Source organism: Bos indicus x Bos taurus, chromosome 15 (genome assembly GCF_003369695.1).
Source record: "Bos indicus x Bos taurus breed Angus x Brahman F1 hybrid chromosome 15, Bos_hybrid_MaternalHap_v2.0, whole genome shotgun sequence".
In the NCBI taxonomy this organism is placed as follows: Eukaryota; Metazoa; Chordata; class Mammalia; order Artiodactyla; family Bovidae; genus Bos; species Bos indicus x Bos taurus.
The window spans coordinates 59,220,960-59,235,718 of record NC_040090.1 but is presented as its reverse complement, the minus strand read 5'-3'; positions in this window follow the sequence as shown (position 1 = coordinate 59,235,718).

Below are 14,759 nucleotides of genomic sequence, written 5' to 3'. Positions count from 1 at the left end.
ATATTTATTTTACATATATGGTTAATGGAATTTTGAAATGTAATATCCACATTTAACGAAATTTAAAATCTGTGTCTTAAATTTTAACATAACTTAAAATTTGCTCTTTTTTCTATCTAAAAAACCACTTAGCTCCCATTTTATATATACTGCATTTTATTGTTTATCTGTAGTATTTACTTAACTTTGTTTTAAAGTCTCCTAATTATTCACTATTATTATAATTTTCTAACTGAGCACTGAAGAATTGATGCTTTTGAACTGTGGTGTTGGAGAAGACTCTCGAGAGTCCCTTGGACTACAAGGACATCCAACATTCAGATCAGCGACTGATCTGAACTTCATTTGATTAATCAAATGTTTTTTACAGACTTACCAGGTGCAGGCGTTATTCACACATATGTGAAAGCAGTTTCTTTGTGTCCTAGTGTCATTCAGTTCAGTTAGTTCAGTTGCTCAGTCGTGTCTGACTCTTTGCAACCCCATGAATCGCAGCACGCCAGGCCTCCCTGTCTATCACAAACTCCCGGAGTTCACTCAGACTCACGTCCATTGAGTCGGTGATGCCATCCAGCCATCTCATCCTATGTTGTCCCCTTCTCCTCCTGCCCCCAATCCCTCCCAGCATCAGAGTCTTTTCCAGTGAGTCAACTCTTTGCATGAGGTGTCCAAAGTACTGGAGTTTCAGCTTTAGCATCAGTCCTTCCAAAGAACACCCAGGGCTGATCTCCTTTAGGATGGACTGGTTGGATCTCCTTGCAGTCCAAGGGACTCTCAAGAGTCTTCTCCAACACCACAGTTCAAAAGCATCAATTCTTTGGTGCTCAGCTTTCTTCACAGTACAACTCTCACATGCATACATGACCACAGGGAAAACCATAGCCTTGACTAGACGGACCTTTGTCAGCAAAGTAATGTCTCTGCTTTTGAATATGCTATCTAGGTTGGTCATAACTTTCCTTCCAAGGAGTAAGCGTCTTTTAATTTCATGGCTGTAATTACCATCTGCAGTGATTTTGGAGACCCCAAAAATAAAGTCTGACACTGTTTCCACTGTTTACCCATCTATTTGCCATGAAGAGGTGGGACCAGATGCCATGATCTTAGTATTCTGAATGTTGAGATTTAAGCCAACTTTTTCACTCTCCTCTTTCACTTTCATCAATAGTTTCTGGTTATATAACTCATAGGGTTGCTAAATGAATTAATACATGTACAATGTTTAGAACAATGCCTTGCACTCTGATTCATAGGAAGTTGTAAAAATAGTACAGAGAGGTCCTCTGAGTCTTTCATCCAGTTTTCCCTAATAGTTACAGCTTATATAACTGTTACATAATAGTTACAGCTTACCTAACAATATCAAAACTAGTAACCTGATATCAGTACACTGAGTGTACAGATGTATAGAGCTAAGTCATTTTATCACGTGTAACTACCTATATATGATTGTTCTTAGCAGCTTTATTTGCAACACCCCAAAACTGGAAAGAACCAAAATGATCCTCAGTAGATGAATGGTTATACTGTGGTACATCCATATAGCAGAATGCTACTCAGCAATGCGAAGGAGCAAATTACTGATATATATGACAGCTTGGAGAGATACACAAAACTACACGTGTAGATTTGTGTAACTACCTCTACAACCAAGATATAGAGCTGTTCCATCGCCACAAAGATCTCCCTTGTGCTACGCCTTTTATCATCCCACTCATCCTGCCACCACTCCTCACCTCTGGTGATCACAACTCCGTTTGCCATCTCTGTAATTTTGTCATTTCAAGCTTGCTATATATAAATGGAATCATATGCTATGTGCTGTTAGGAGATTGACTTTTTCACTCAACACGCTGTCCTTGAGATCTATCCAAGCTGTCATATATATCAGTAGTTTGCTCCATTGCACTGCTGAGTAGCATTCTGCTCTTTGGCTGTACCACAGTATAACCATTCATCTATTGAGGATCATTTTGGTTCTTTCCAGTTTTAGGGTGTTGCAAATAAAGCTGCAAAGAACAATCATATATAGGTTTTTGTGCAAACATAAAATTTCCTTTCTCGGGGGTAAATGCTCAGGAGGGCAGTTATTGGATTGCTTAGTAAGTACATGGTTAGTTTTATATTTTAAATGCTCTCTCTTTAGAGGAAAAATTTATAACATGGTCACTGATATGTACAAACTTACTTTTACCATCTTATTTTGTAAGTCTTAGTTTCTTCCCATTTAAAAAATTGATTGTCTTTCCTTTGTTACATTTTTCTCTTTTTTTGTTTTAAAATTAAATATTTCTTTATGGGCTGCTCTTAATTTCTTTTAGAGCAGTGTGTTTAAACTTATAATTTAAAAGGTACTGCTGGTGCTGTTGTTGCTAAGTCACTTCAGTTGTGTCCGACTCTGTGCGACCCCATAGACGGCAGCCCACCAGGCTCCCCCGTCCCTGGGATTCTCCAGGCAAGAACACTGGAGTGGGTTGCCATTTCCTTCTCCAATGCATAAAAGGGAAAAGTGAAACTGAAGTCACTCAGTCGTGTCCGACTCTTCGGGACCGCATGAACTGCAGCCTACCAGGCTCCTCTATCCATGGGATTTTCCAGGGAGGAGTACTGGAGTGGGGTGCCATTGCCTTCTCCCTTAAAAGGTACACCTAGAACTTAATAGGACTTCCCTGGCAGTCTGTTAACACTCTGCACTTACACTGCAAGAGATACAGGTGTCAATCCCTGGTCAGGGAACTAAGATACCACATGCCACTCAGTACAGATGACACCACCCTTATCACAGAAAGCAGAGAAGAACTTAAACGGCTTCTTGATGAAGGTGAAAGAGACAAGCGAAAAAGCTAGCTTAAAACTCAACATTTAAAAAATGAAGATCATGGCATCCGGTCCCATCACTTCATGGCAAATAGATGGGGAAACACTGGAAACAGTGACAGACTTTATTTTCTTGGGCTCTGAAATCACTGCAGATGGTGACTGCAGCCATGAAATTAAAAAAACATTTGCTCCTTGGAAGAAAAGCTATGACCAACCTAGACAGAGTATTAAAAAGTAGAGATATTACTTTGCTGACAAAGGTCCGAATAGTCAAAGCTATGGTTTTTCTAGTAGTCATGTATGGATGTGACAGTTGGACCATAAAGAAAGTTGAGCGCCACAGAATCGATGCTTTTGAACTGTGGTGCTGGAGAAGACTCTTGAGAGTCCCTTGGATTACAAGGAGATTCAACCAGTTCATCCTAAAGCAAATCAACCCTGAATATACATTGGAAGGACTGATGCTGAAGCTGAAGCTCCAATACGTCAGCCACCTGGTGTAAAAGACCTGAAGAGCTGACTCATTGGAAAAGCCCCTGATGCCGGGAAAGATTGAAGGCAGGAGGGAAAGGGGATGACAGAGGATGAGATGATTGGATGGCATCACCGACCCAATGGACATGAGTTTGAGCAAACTCCAAGAGATGGTGAAGGACAGGGAATCCTGGCGTGCTGCAGTCCACAGGGGTGCAAAGAGTCAGACACAACTGAGTGACTGAACAACAACAGAACTTAATAGCACGTACACTTTTCCTTTTGCTGCCCTATTATCACTCAAATCTGTATTATTTTGCTAGAACTTCCATTACAAAATGCTATAGACTAAGTGGTGTAAACAACAGAAGTATATTTTCTCACATTTCTGGAGGCTGGAAGTCCTAGAGCAAAATCTTGGTTTCTCTCTCTCCTTGGCTTGTAGATGCCTACCTCCTCATCATTTCCTCACATGGCATTCCTCTGTGTCTGTGCATCCCTGACGTCTCTTCCTTTCTTAGAAAGACAGCAGTTCTGTAGGATTACGGCCCCACCCAGAGGGTCTCATTTCAACTTAATCACCTCTTTAAAGTTCTATTTGGGACTTCCCTGGTGGCTCAGACAGTAAAAGTGTCTGCCTGCAATGCAGGAGACCAGGGTTCGATCCCTGGGTCGGGAAGATCCCCTGCAGAAGGTAATGGCAACCCACTCCAGTACTCTTGCCTGGAAAATTCCGTGGACTAAGGAGCCTTGTAGGCTGCAGTCCATGGGGTTGCAAAGAGTCGGACACGACTGAGTAACTTCACTTCACTTCACTTCCAAGTACTGTATTCTAAAGTTCTGGGAGTTGGGACTTCAACATATGAATTTTGGGGGGATACAGTTGAGTCCACAATACATGCTAATGTTATCTGGAGTTTCTATTTATAGATGTGCTATTTATAGTTTCACATATTGGCTCTCCCACCTACTAGCTCTGTGACAAATTGCTCAACTTCTCTGTGCTTTAGTATCATCAATTTCCGATTGCTCATAGGGTTGTTATAAGGATTAAATGAATACATTTACAACATTTAGAACAGTATCTTGTGCTTAAGCTCAGCAGTTATCACCACCTACTACATTCACCACTCATACTACGACTATATATAGTTAAGAGTAAGTTTCACATGTTCCTTCACTCACAACTACAGCAATATTCTTTGTTTTCCTGGTTTGTTTAACCTATATTGCTTCTAAAATCCACTCGTACATACTGGATTCATTTCTCATCTTGTCAGTTCTTTAGTAATTCTTTCAGAAAGGGACACTATAGACTGACTATGGTTCTGTTTTGTCCCCACAAATAGTTAAGTTTATGTGGTATAGAATTCTAACGTGAAAAATATTTTTCTCCTAGCTTTGAAGACAATGTTCCAGTTTCTTCTTGTATCTAAAGTGGCTGATAAAATATTAGATATCAAAGTTAACATCATTCTGGAGCTCTTTAGGATTTTCTCTGTATCTTTGATCTTACAAAATGTATGTAGATCTTTTTATCTTCATCTTGCCTGATACTTTTAAGGACTCATGACCCTTTAAAGCTGAGATCTAATATCTGTGAACTTTTTTTCATAGTTTTGATTTCATTTCTGTTTCATTCTATATTCTGGAGGAAATCTTGAGTTATTATTTCATCTCACTACTTTATTGTTTTCATTTTGATTTTCAGTGTGTCCCTCAAGTTTTTCCTTATTTCATCCATCCCATGTCTAGTTTAACAAACATCTGGTTAACTCTTAAGTATAGCTGCAACGTCTTCTCATGTCACTCTGGAAATTAATTATATTTATTTTAAATTCCTATTTGACTTGCTTTGTTTCCTAGGTGTATAGATTTCTTCTGATTGTTGTGCTTAATGCCTTTCTTTCAAGTATTAGCCATTTTCAAATGATTATTTATTTTTGGTTACGTGTTCATCTTTGAAATTGAGGTCCCCTGCTAGCCTCCCTGTAAATGTTCTGTTTAACTGAAGTTTGTTTCTGGGAGAGTTGTTAGAAATATTGTCTGATGCTGTGGGCTAACACCTCATCTTTCAAAGAGTCCAGGCTGCCTTTTCTTCTTAGATGTCATGCATGATGCTCCTTTGTCTTTCTGACTCAAGCACATACCTTCAGTGCTTTCGTATGAGATGTGAAGCAGGGTCAGACTTCTTTGCTTCTCAGTCATCCTCCTGACCCTGGCATATGAAATTTCTGTGGCAGTCCAGTCCTGAATTCATCTTGTACTGTAATTGCATACTTTAATCTCTTCTAATTTCAGTCTTTTAAGATTTTCTCCCATTCTCTGTGGGTTTCCCAGGTGGCACAGTGGTAAAGAATACATCTGCCAGTGCAGGGGGTGCAAGAGATGCCGGTTTGATCCCTGGGGCAGGAAGATCCCCTGGAGTAGGAAATGGTAAGCCACTCCAGTATTCTTGCCTGGGAAATCCCATGGACAGAGGAACCTGGTGGGCTATAATCCATGGTGTCGCAAGAGTCGGACATGACTTAGCACGCAAGCACATTCTCTGCTCTGGTGAAGGAAAGTTCTTCTCCTTTAGCACTGTAATGAAGTTTTATCAGTCTCTTTCCAGAAATTTCTGTGGGCTTATTTGAGAGCTGAGGCTCTACAGTTTTGAATACATTCCATTGCCTTCCCTCCAACTTTCTACTTCCTACTGTTAATCTCTTGTTATCTCTTTGTACTGTTAATCACTTATTTATCTTTTATTACTAGAGTCTCTTTGATATTATTACCCAATGGCTGATAAACAACATTCTCAATACATTGGCTTTAGAATCTTAGACAAGATCTTAACTTTCTAAAGTGGAACTTGCCTGCGCGTGTCAGCTGGTAAGTCGTGTCCAGCTCTTTGGGAACCCATGGACTGTAGCCCTCCAGGCTCCTCTGTCCATGGGATTTCCAGGCAAGAGTACTGGAGTGGATTGCCGTTTCCTTCTCCAGGGGATCTTCCAGATCCAGGGACTGAACCTGCGTCTTCTGCATCTCCTGAATTGGCAGCTGGGTTCTTTACCACTGAGCCACGTGGGAAGGCCAATGAGAATTTACTCATCTATAAAGTGGGATGTTTTAACAGTACAAACTTTTTAGGCCTTGGGAGGACTAAATGTAAAAACACATATGCAGGTGCTTAGTAGTTCCTTTCATCTGTTTTGTTAACTTTCTGTCAGAAGAAATCTGTGAAGTAAAATCACTCAGTCTCCTTATAAACTCTGTGTCCATCTTCACTCATTTCTGTAAGATTCATAGCAAAAGATACCAACACTCTCATTTCAATTACTTCCCATCAGGGTATGCAGAAAGTTCTCTTCAGTGTCAAACATGAATCCTGGGACTGTTTAATTCTGCTAATTTCCTATGTTGTGATGACTCACAACTGCATCTGTGATCTCTCATATTTATTACTCTCCACGGGCAAGTTGACTTCACAGAAACGCATTATCCAAGACTCTTCCAGTTGTAGTTTCCAGTTCATGCTAGTCGTTTCCATGCCAACTCAAGGAAGAAAAACATTTAATGACTCATCTAGGGGTTCAAATAAGGGTAATCAAACTCTCTAAGCCTCTAGGCTCTACTGTTCTCTTTTCTTGGATCTGTTCTCAGACTGATCCTTTCCAAACTGTTTCCAAGAGGCTTAAGCCACACATGATCTTCAGTGTTCAAGCTCTCACAATGAGAGAGACACCCATATCTCTTCAAAATTTATATTAAGTCACACCAGAAACAACAAGTCTTAGACTCTACTAGGACCAATCACTTAGCAGCGTGAAGAGTCCTTTGGATGAGTATGGTCCAGAGGGGCAGAATCATGTGGTTGACAGTTTCACTCATAGGATATAAAGTTGGGAAGCTGCAATTGTCCTGGAAGAGAGGGGCTCTGTTATGAGGAGTATTGTTCAGGACAGAAATAGCAGATTTTCAGTACAAGAGACAACACAGATGAAGGCAAAAAGAGAGGGAATCATGTTTTCTGTCATTTATCCATTGTCTCTCTCTTTATCTTGATGAAAGATTTACCTGAAAATTTGCCTTCTCCCCATATGAGGCAAATAGGGTGCTTATTTATTCACTCATTTGTTTATTTATTTAGCCCCACTTATGTATGATATGTCTGCAGTTGCAAACTTGGAAATAACTGGGAGTCCGCATATAGTCTGTCCGCTCTGAAGATCTGGGATTGTTCGTAGGTGATAAAGATATTATTCCCTGCCCTCGTAAAATATACAATTTAGTTTCAGTGTGGTCTGAACTGAAAATATACGATTTAGTTTCAGTATGTTATCAGACACAAGCAGAATTATTTCTAACAAAATCTAACATGGTAGCCCTATAAGAATGGTGCTATGAGTGTACAGAAGAGGGAATGATTGAGTGTAACTCTACGGATCTGGGACTTGAAAGATGACTGAGATCTCTTTGCTGGAGAAAGCTATGAAAGCTGTTCTTTCCATTAAAAGGAATAGTTTGTGCAATGAAGTGAGGGCAGGAATATATATTACAGTCAATATGATCCTTATGTAGTTCTGGAAGTGGGAAATCCATGAAAAAGGACCGCTTTTAGAGCTTGATTTACTGTGAGATATGGAAGGTTAGGCTATGCTGGCAGACCCTGATCTCATTTGTAAGTTAGTTCTATTATGAGTTCTTTCTGGTCAGGGATCAAATCTTATTATTTCCTGTTTCTCTAAGTGTGTTAAGCCTTTTACGGGAACCACTTATATTAATATCATTGTTTACATTCCAAAGGAGCAAATCTTCTCTGGCAACACAAAGAGTACAACTCATATGTCCATATTCTCTTTTCTCTTTTAAAGCTGAAGTCATCAGTAGATAAAGATGAAAAATACAATCTCAGTCCCTAAATTCTTCATTTCTGTGTCAGAGCATCAAAATATTTTGTGATGCACTAATCTTGTGAACTTTGGCAGATATGATGAATCCTGGAGGCTCTCTGTCATATCATGGATACTTTGTCCTAAAAGAAAACATGTCTTTATTACATGCCATATCATTTATGTGGTTATTTAGTTGCTATGTCATGTCTGACTCTTTTGTGATTCCATGGGCTGTAGCCTGCCAGGTCCTCTGTCCATGGCATTTTCCAGGCAAGAATACTGGAGTGGATTGCCATTCCCATCTCCAGGGGACCTTTTGGACCCAGAGATAGAACCCACATCTCTTATGTCTCCTGCATTGCAAGTGGATGCTTTACTGCTGAGCCACCGGGGAAGCCCATGTCATTTTACATATCTTTCTAATTCTAAATAGGTTAGCAGTGCAGAACACAAGCCCAACTCAGATGTGTTGTAACAGAGAAGAAGAGGTATTGAGAACATTTTCAAGAAGGTTTTATGGAAAGAGAAGAAGATATATGTGTCAGTCTCTGAAGAGATAAGTAATATCAGAGGATGTGTATAATTTCTACTTATCTTTTTTTTTTTTTTAAGATGCAAACTAGTATAGCTATTATTAGAGCATGATCATGTTTTTTCCTAAGGAAATGGCCCAATAAAAAGGAGTGGGTTGATGACTGTGACAGTTAGCAATGTATTGCCTCTCAAGTCCAAATTCACCCCTCAATATATATATATTTTTATTGGTGTATAATTTCTTTACAATGTTGTGTTGATTTCTGCTGTACAATAAAGTCAACTAGCTACATGTGTACATATATCCCCTCCATCTTGATCCTCTGTCCCACCTTTACCCCCCACCCCACCCCTCTAGGTCATCTCAGCCTTGGGGAGAGCCCCTTCCAAGTTGCTCCTTCAGCCTTGGGGAGAGCCCCTTCCAGGCCCCATCTGAGCTCGCTGTGCTATACAGCAGCTTCCCACTAGCTATCTATGTAACACATGATGAAGTGAAGTGAAGTAAATTTACTCAGTCGTGTCAGACTCTTTGCAATCCCATGGACTGTAGCCTACAAGGATCCTCCATCCATGGGACTTTCCAGGCAAGAGTACTGGAGTGGGTTGCCATTTCCTTCTCTAGGGGATCTTCCTGACCCAGGGATCGAACCCAGGTCTCCCACATTGTAGGCAGATGCTTTACCCTCTGAGCCACCAGGGAAGCCCCCATGATAGTGTATTGCAGTGACAGAATTCTTCTAAGCATCTCTCCTTACAGTGAGCGCATCGTCAAGCTTTGTCAGTGGAGGGCACTGGAGGGACATTGCGGGAGGAAGGTGCTATCCTCTTTTGGTGGCTGTGCAGAGAGTGGGTGTTGTGGATGTGGAGACTTCCGGTGGAGCACTTCCTGTATTGTTCCTAGAACCAGACAATTTCTTGGTGACCTTGTAGGCTTGTCCTGGCCCTGTGATAACTTTCCCTGGCCTTTGCTACATAGAGAATGATACCTTGTGGCTTCCTGTTGGTGGAAGTTTCCTGCTTGCACAGGCACTGGTTCCCTCTGCAGGTGACTGGGCAGCTTGGCTGTCTTGGTCCCGCTCTGCATGTCCACATTCCTGCTTGCTGGTCACCTGTACCCACTCATACCACAGAGGGTCGATTTCTGCTTGCCGAGGAATTGCAGACCATCTATGACCTGGAAAACCAGTCATCTTCTGCTGCCCTTTGTGCTGAACTACACCTTCCCCAGCAAAGTCTGAACTCCAGCCTTGGGAAGAGCCCCTTCCAAGTTTCTCCTTTAGCCTTGGGGAGAGCCCCTTCCAAGTTGCTCCTTCCTTGGATACCCTCCTTCTTCCCTAAGGGATCCAGAAAAAAATTCCTTCTATCTTAGTCACTTGTTTATCTGAGTGTATTAATTTTTTATATCAGATTTTCTCTGCTTAGCCCACTATGTGGTTTCTATGTCCTATCTGAATCTATAGGATACAATGACATGAGAGATTATAACTTCAAGAATTCAGAGGCGGTCCTAAGATGGCGGAGGAATAGGATGGGGAGACCGCTTTCTCCCCCACAAATTCATCAAAAGAACATTTAAATGCTGAGTAAATTCCACAAAACAACTTCTGAATGCTGGCAGAGGACACCAGGCACCTAGAAAAGTAGCCATTGTCTTTGAAAGGAGGTAGGAAAAATATAAAAGACAAAAAAAGAGACAAAAGAGGTAGGGATGGAGCTCTGTCCGGGGAAGGGAGTCTTAAAAAGAGATAAGTTTCCAAACACCAGGAAACACTCTTACTGCCGAGTCTGTGCGAGCCTTGGAAGCACAGAGGGCAACATAATAGGGAGGAAAAATAAATAAGTAATTAAAACACACAGATTACAAGCCCAACGGTAACTCCCCCAGTGGAGAAGCAGCGCAGATGCCTGCACCCGCCACTAGCAAGTGGGGGCTGGGCAGGGAGGCGCAGGCTGCATTGCTTAGAGTAAGGACCAGGCCTGAATGCCCTGAGGGCAATCTGAGCGAACTAACTTGGGCTAGCAAACCAGATTGTGGGATAGCTACCACACGCAAAGCCCTAACCTAAGACACCGCCAGGCCTGAGCACAGAACAAAGGACTGAACAGAACTAGCCGGCTGCAGACCATCCCCCTCTGGTGACAGGCAGCCAGAGCTGGAAGGGGGCAATCGCAGCCCCAGAGAGACATTATCTACCAAACTGCAAGCAGGCTTCTTTGCTAACTAAGACTTCTTGGGGTTCTGGACATCTGCCTGTGAAAGTGCGCTGGCTGTACACCTAGAAAACTGAGCAGCAGGGATGGGGGAGGAGATAGCACAGCGGTGCTCGCCAAACACCTCATCACCTGAGATGCTCGGACCTGGGAAGGGCACAAAATGCAGGCCCAACCGAGTGTGTGCCTCTGAGGACTACCCGAGTGCCTGAACCTGAGCGGCTTAGACCTGGGAGGTGCATGCAGCCCAGGGCCAGCCTTGGATGGTTCCCAGCGAAGCAACCTAGAGCCTGAGCAGTGTGGGCAGGGAGGGCACACGCGCTGTGAGCGGGGGCAGGCCCAGTGTGGCTTAGACACTGCGAGCACACGCCAGTGTTATTTGTTTGCAGTGTCCCTCCCTCCCCACAGTGCGACTAAACAAGTGAGCCTAATAAAGTGTCCACCACTGTCCCCTTGTGTCAGGGCAGAAATCAGACACAGAAGAGACCAGCAAACAGAAGAAGATAAAACAGAGGGAACCGCCTTGGAAGTGACAGGTGCAATAGATTAAAACCCTGTTGTTAGTACCGACTACATAGGAAGGGGCCTATAGATCTTGAGAAATATAAGCCAGACCAAGGAACTATCTAAAAATGAACTGACCCCACACTGCCCACAACACCACCAGAGAAAGTCCTAGATATATTTTTACTATACTTATGATCATTTTTTAAAAATTTTAAGTCCTCTATTACTCCTTTAGTTTTCATTTTTATAACCTACTATTGCTTTGCAAAAAAAAAGACCCTATTTTTTAAAGCAAACTTCATATATATATATATATTTATAATTTTTATGACTTTGTTTTTTTTTCTTCTTTTCTTTAATATTGTATTTTTGAAAATCCAATCTATACTCTAGATTTTTAATCTTTGCTTCTGGGTATTTGTTATCAATTTTGTACCTTTAACAATCCAATCTTCAGTACCCATTTTTACTTGGGATCAAGATTACTGGCTTGACTGCTCTCTCCCCCTTTGGACTCTCCTTTTTCTCCACCAGGTCGCCTCTGTCACCTCTTTTCCCCCTTCTCTTCTCTACCCAACTCTGTGAATCTCTGTGTGTTCCAGATGGTGGAGAACACTTAGGGAACTGATTACTGGCTGGATCTGTCTCTCTCCTTTTGATCCCCCCCTTTTATCCTCCTGGCCACATCTGTCTCCTTCCTCCCTCTTCTCTTCTCTATATAACTCCATGAACATCTCTGAGTGGTCAAGACTGTGGAGTGCACATAAGGAAATGATTACTGGCTAGCTTGCTCTCTCCTCTTTTGATTCCACCTCATCTCATTCGGGTCACCTCTAACTCCCTCCTCCCTCTTCTCTTCTCCATGTAACTCTGTGAATCTCTCTGGGTGTCCCTCACTGTGGAGAAACTTTTCATCTTTAACCTAGATGTTTTATAAACGGTGCTGTATAGAAGGAGAAGACTTGAGACTACTGTAAAAATAAGACTGAAAACCAGAAGCAGGAGGCTTAAGTCCAAATCCTGAGAACACCAGAGAACTGACTCCAGGGAACATTAATCGACAGGAGCTCATCATACGCCTCCATACCTACACTGAAACAAAGCACCACCCAAGGGCTAACAAGTTCCAGAGCAAGACATACCATGCAAATTCTCCAGCAACACAGGAACACAGCCCTGAGCTTCAATATACAGGCTGCCCAAAGTTGCTCCAAACCCATTCACATCTCATAACACATTACTGGACACTTCATTGCACTCCAGAGAGAAGAAATCCAGCTCCACCCAACAGAACACTGACACAAGCTTCCCTAACCAAGAAACCTTGACAAGCCACCTGTACAACCCCACCCACAGCGAGGAAACTCCACAATAAAGAGAACTCCACAAACTGCCAGAATACAGAAAGGCCACCCCAAACTCAGCAATATAAACAACAAGAAGAGACAGAGGAATACCCAGCAGGTAAAGGAACAGTATAAATGCCCACCAAACCAAACCAAAGAGGAAGAGATAGGGAATCTACCTGATAAAGAATTACAAATAGTGATAGTGCAAATGATCCAAAACCTTGAAATCAAAATGCAATCACAGATAAATAGCCTGGAGACAAGGATTGAGAAGATGCAAGAAAGGTTTAACAAGGACCTAGAAGAAACAAAAAAGAGTCAATATATAATGAATAATGCAATAAATGAGATCAAAAACACTCTGGAGGCAACAAACAGTAGAATAATGGAGGCAGAAGATGGGATTAGTGAAGTAGAAAATAGAATGGTAGAAATAAATGAATCAGAGAGGAAAAAGGAAAAACGAATTAAAAGAAATGAGGACAATCTCAGAGACCTCCAGGACAATATTAAACATTCCATTCGAATGTTAGGAGTCCCAAAAGAAGAAGACAAACAGAAAGACCATGAGAAAATACTTGAGGAGATAATAGTTGAAAACTTCCCTAAAATGGGGAAGGAAATAATCACCCAAGTCCAAGAAACCCAGAGAGTCCCAAACAGGATAAACCCAAGGCAAAACAGCCCAAGCCACATATTAATCAAATTAACAAAGATCAAACACAAAGAACAAATATTAAAAGCAGCAAGGGAAAAACAACAAATAACACACAAGGGGATTCCCATAAGGATAACAGCTGATTTTTTAATAGAAACTCTTCAGGTCAGGAGGGACTGGCAAGACATACTTAAAGTGATGAAAAAAAATAACCTACAGCCCAGATTATTGTACCCAGCAAGGATCTCATTCAAATATGAAGGAGAAATCAAAAGCTTTACAGACAAAAGCTGAGAGAATTCAGCACCACCAAACCAGCTCTCCAATAAATGCTAAAGGATATTCTCTATACAGGAAACACAAAAAGGGTGTATAAACTTGAACTCAAACAATAAAGTAAATGGCAGCGGGACCATACTTATCAATAATTACCTTAAACATAAATGGGTTGAATGCCCCAACCAAAAGACAAAGACTGGCTGAATGGATACAAAAACAAGACCCCTGTATATGTTGTCTACAAGAGACCCACCCCAAAACAGGGGACATATACAGACTGAAAGTGAGGGGCTGGAAAAAGATTTTCCATGCAAATAGAGACCAAAAGAAAGCAGGAGTAGCAATACTCATATCAGATAAAATAGACTTTAAAACAAAAGCTGTGAAAAGAGACAAAGAAGGACACTACATCATAATCAAAGAATCAATCCAAGACGAAGATATAACAATTATAAGTATATATGCACCCAAAATAGGAGCACTGCAATATGTAAGGCAAATGCTAACAAGTATGAAAGGGGACATTAACAATAACGCAATAATAGTGGGAGACTTTAATACCCCACTCACACCTATGGATAGATCAACTAAACAGAAAATTAACAAGGAAACACAAACTTTAAATGATACAATAGACCAGTTAGACCTAATTGATATCTGTAGGACATTTCACCCCAAAACAATGAATTTCACCTTTTTCTCAAGTGCACACGGAACCTTCTCCAGGATAGATCACATCCTGGGCCATAAATCTAGCCTTGGTAAATTCAAAAAATTGAAATTATTCCAAGCATCTTTTCTGACCATAATGCAGTAAGATTAGATCTCAATTACAGGCGAAAAACTATTAAAAATGCTAACATATGGAGGCTGAACAACACGCTGCTGAATAACGAACAAATCACAGAAGAAATCAAAAAAGAAATCAAAATATGCATAGAAACGAATGAAAATGAAAACACAATAACCCAAAACCTGTGGGACACTGTAAAAGCAGTGCTAAGGGGAAAGTTCATAGCAATACAGACATACCTCAAGAAAAAAGTCAAA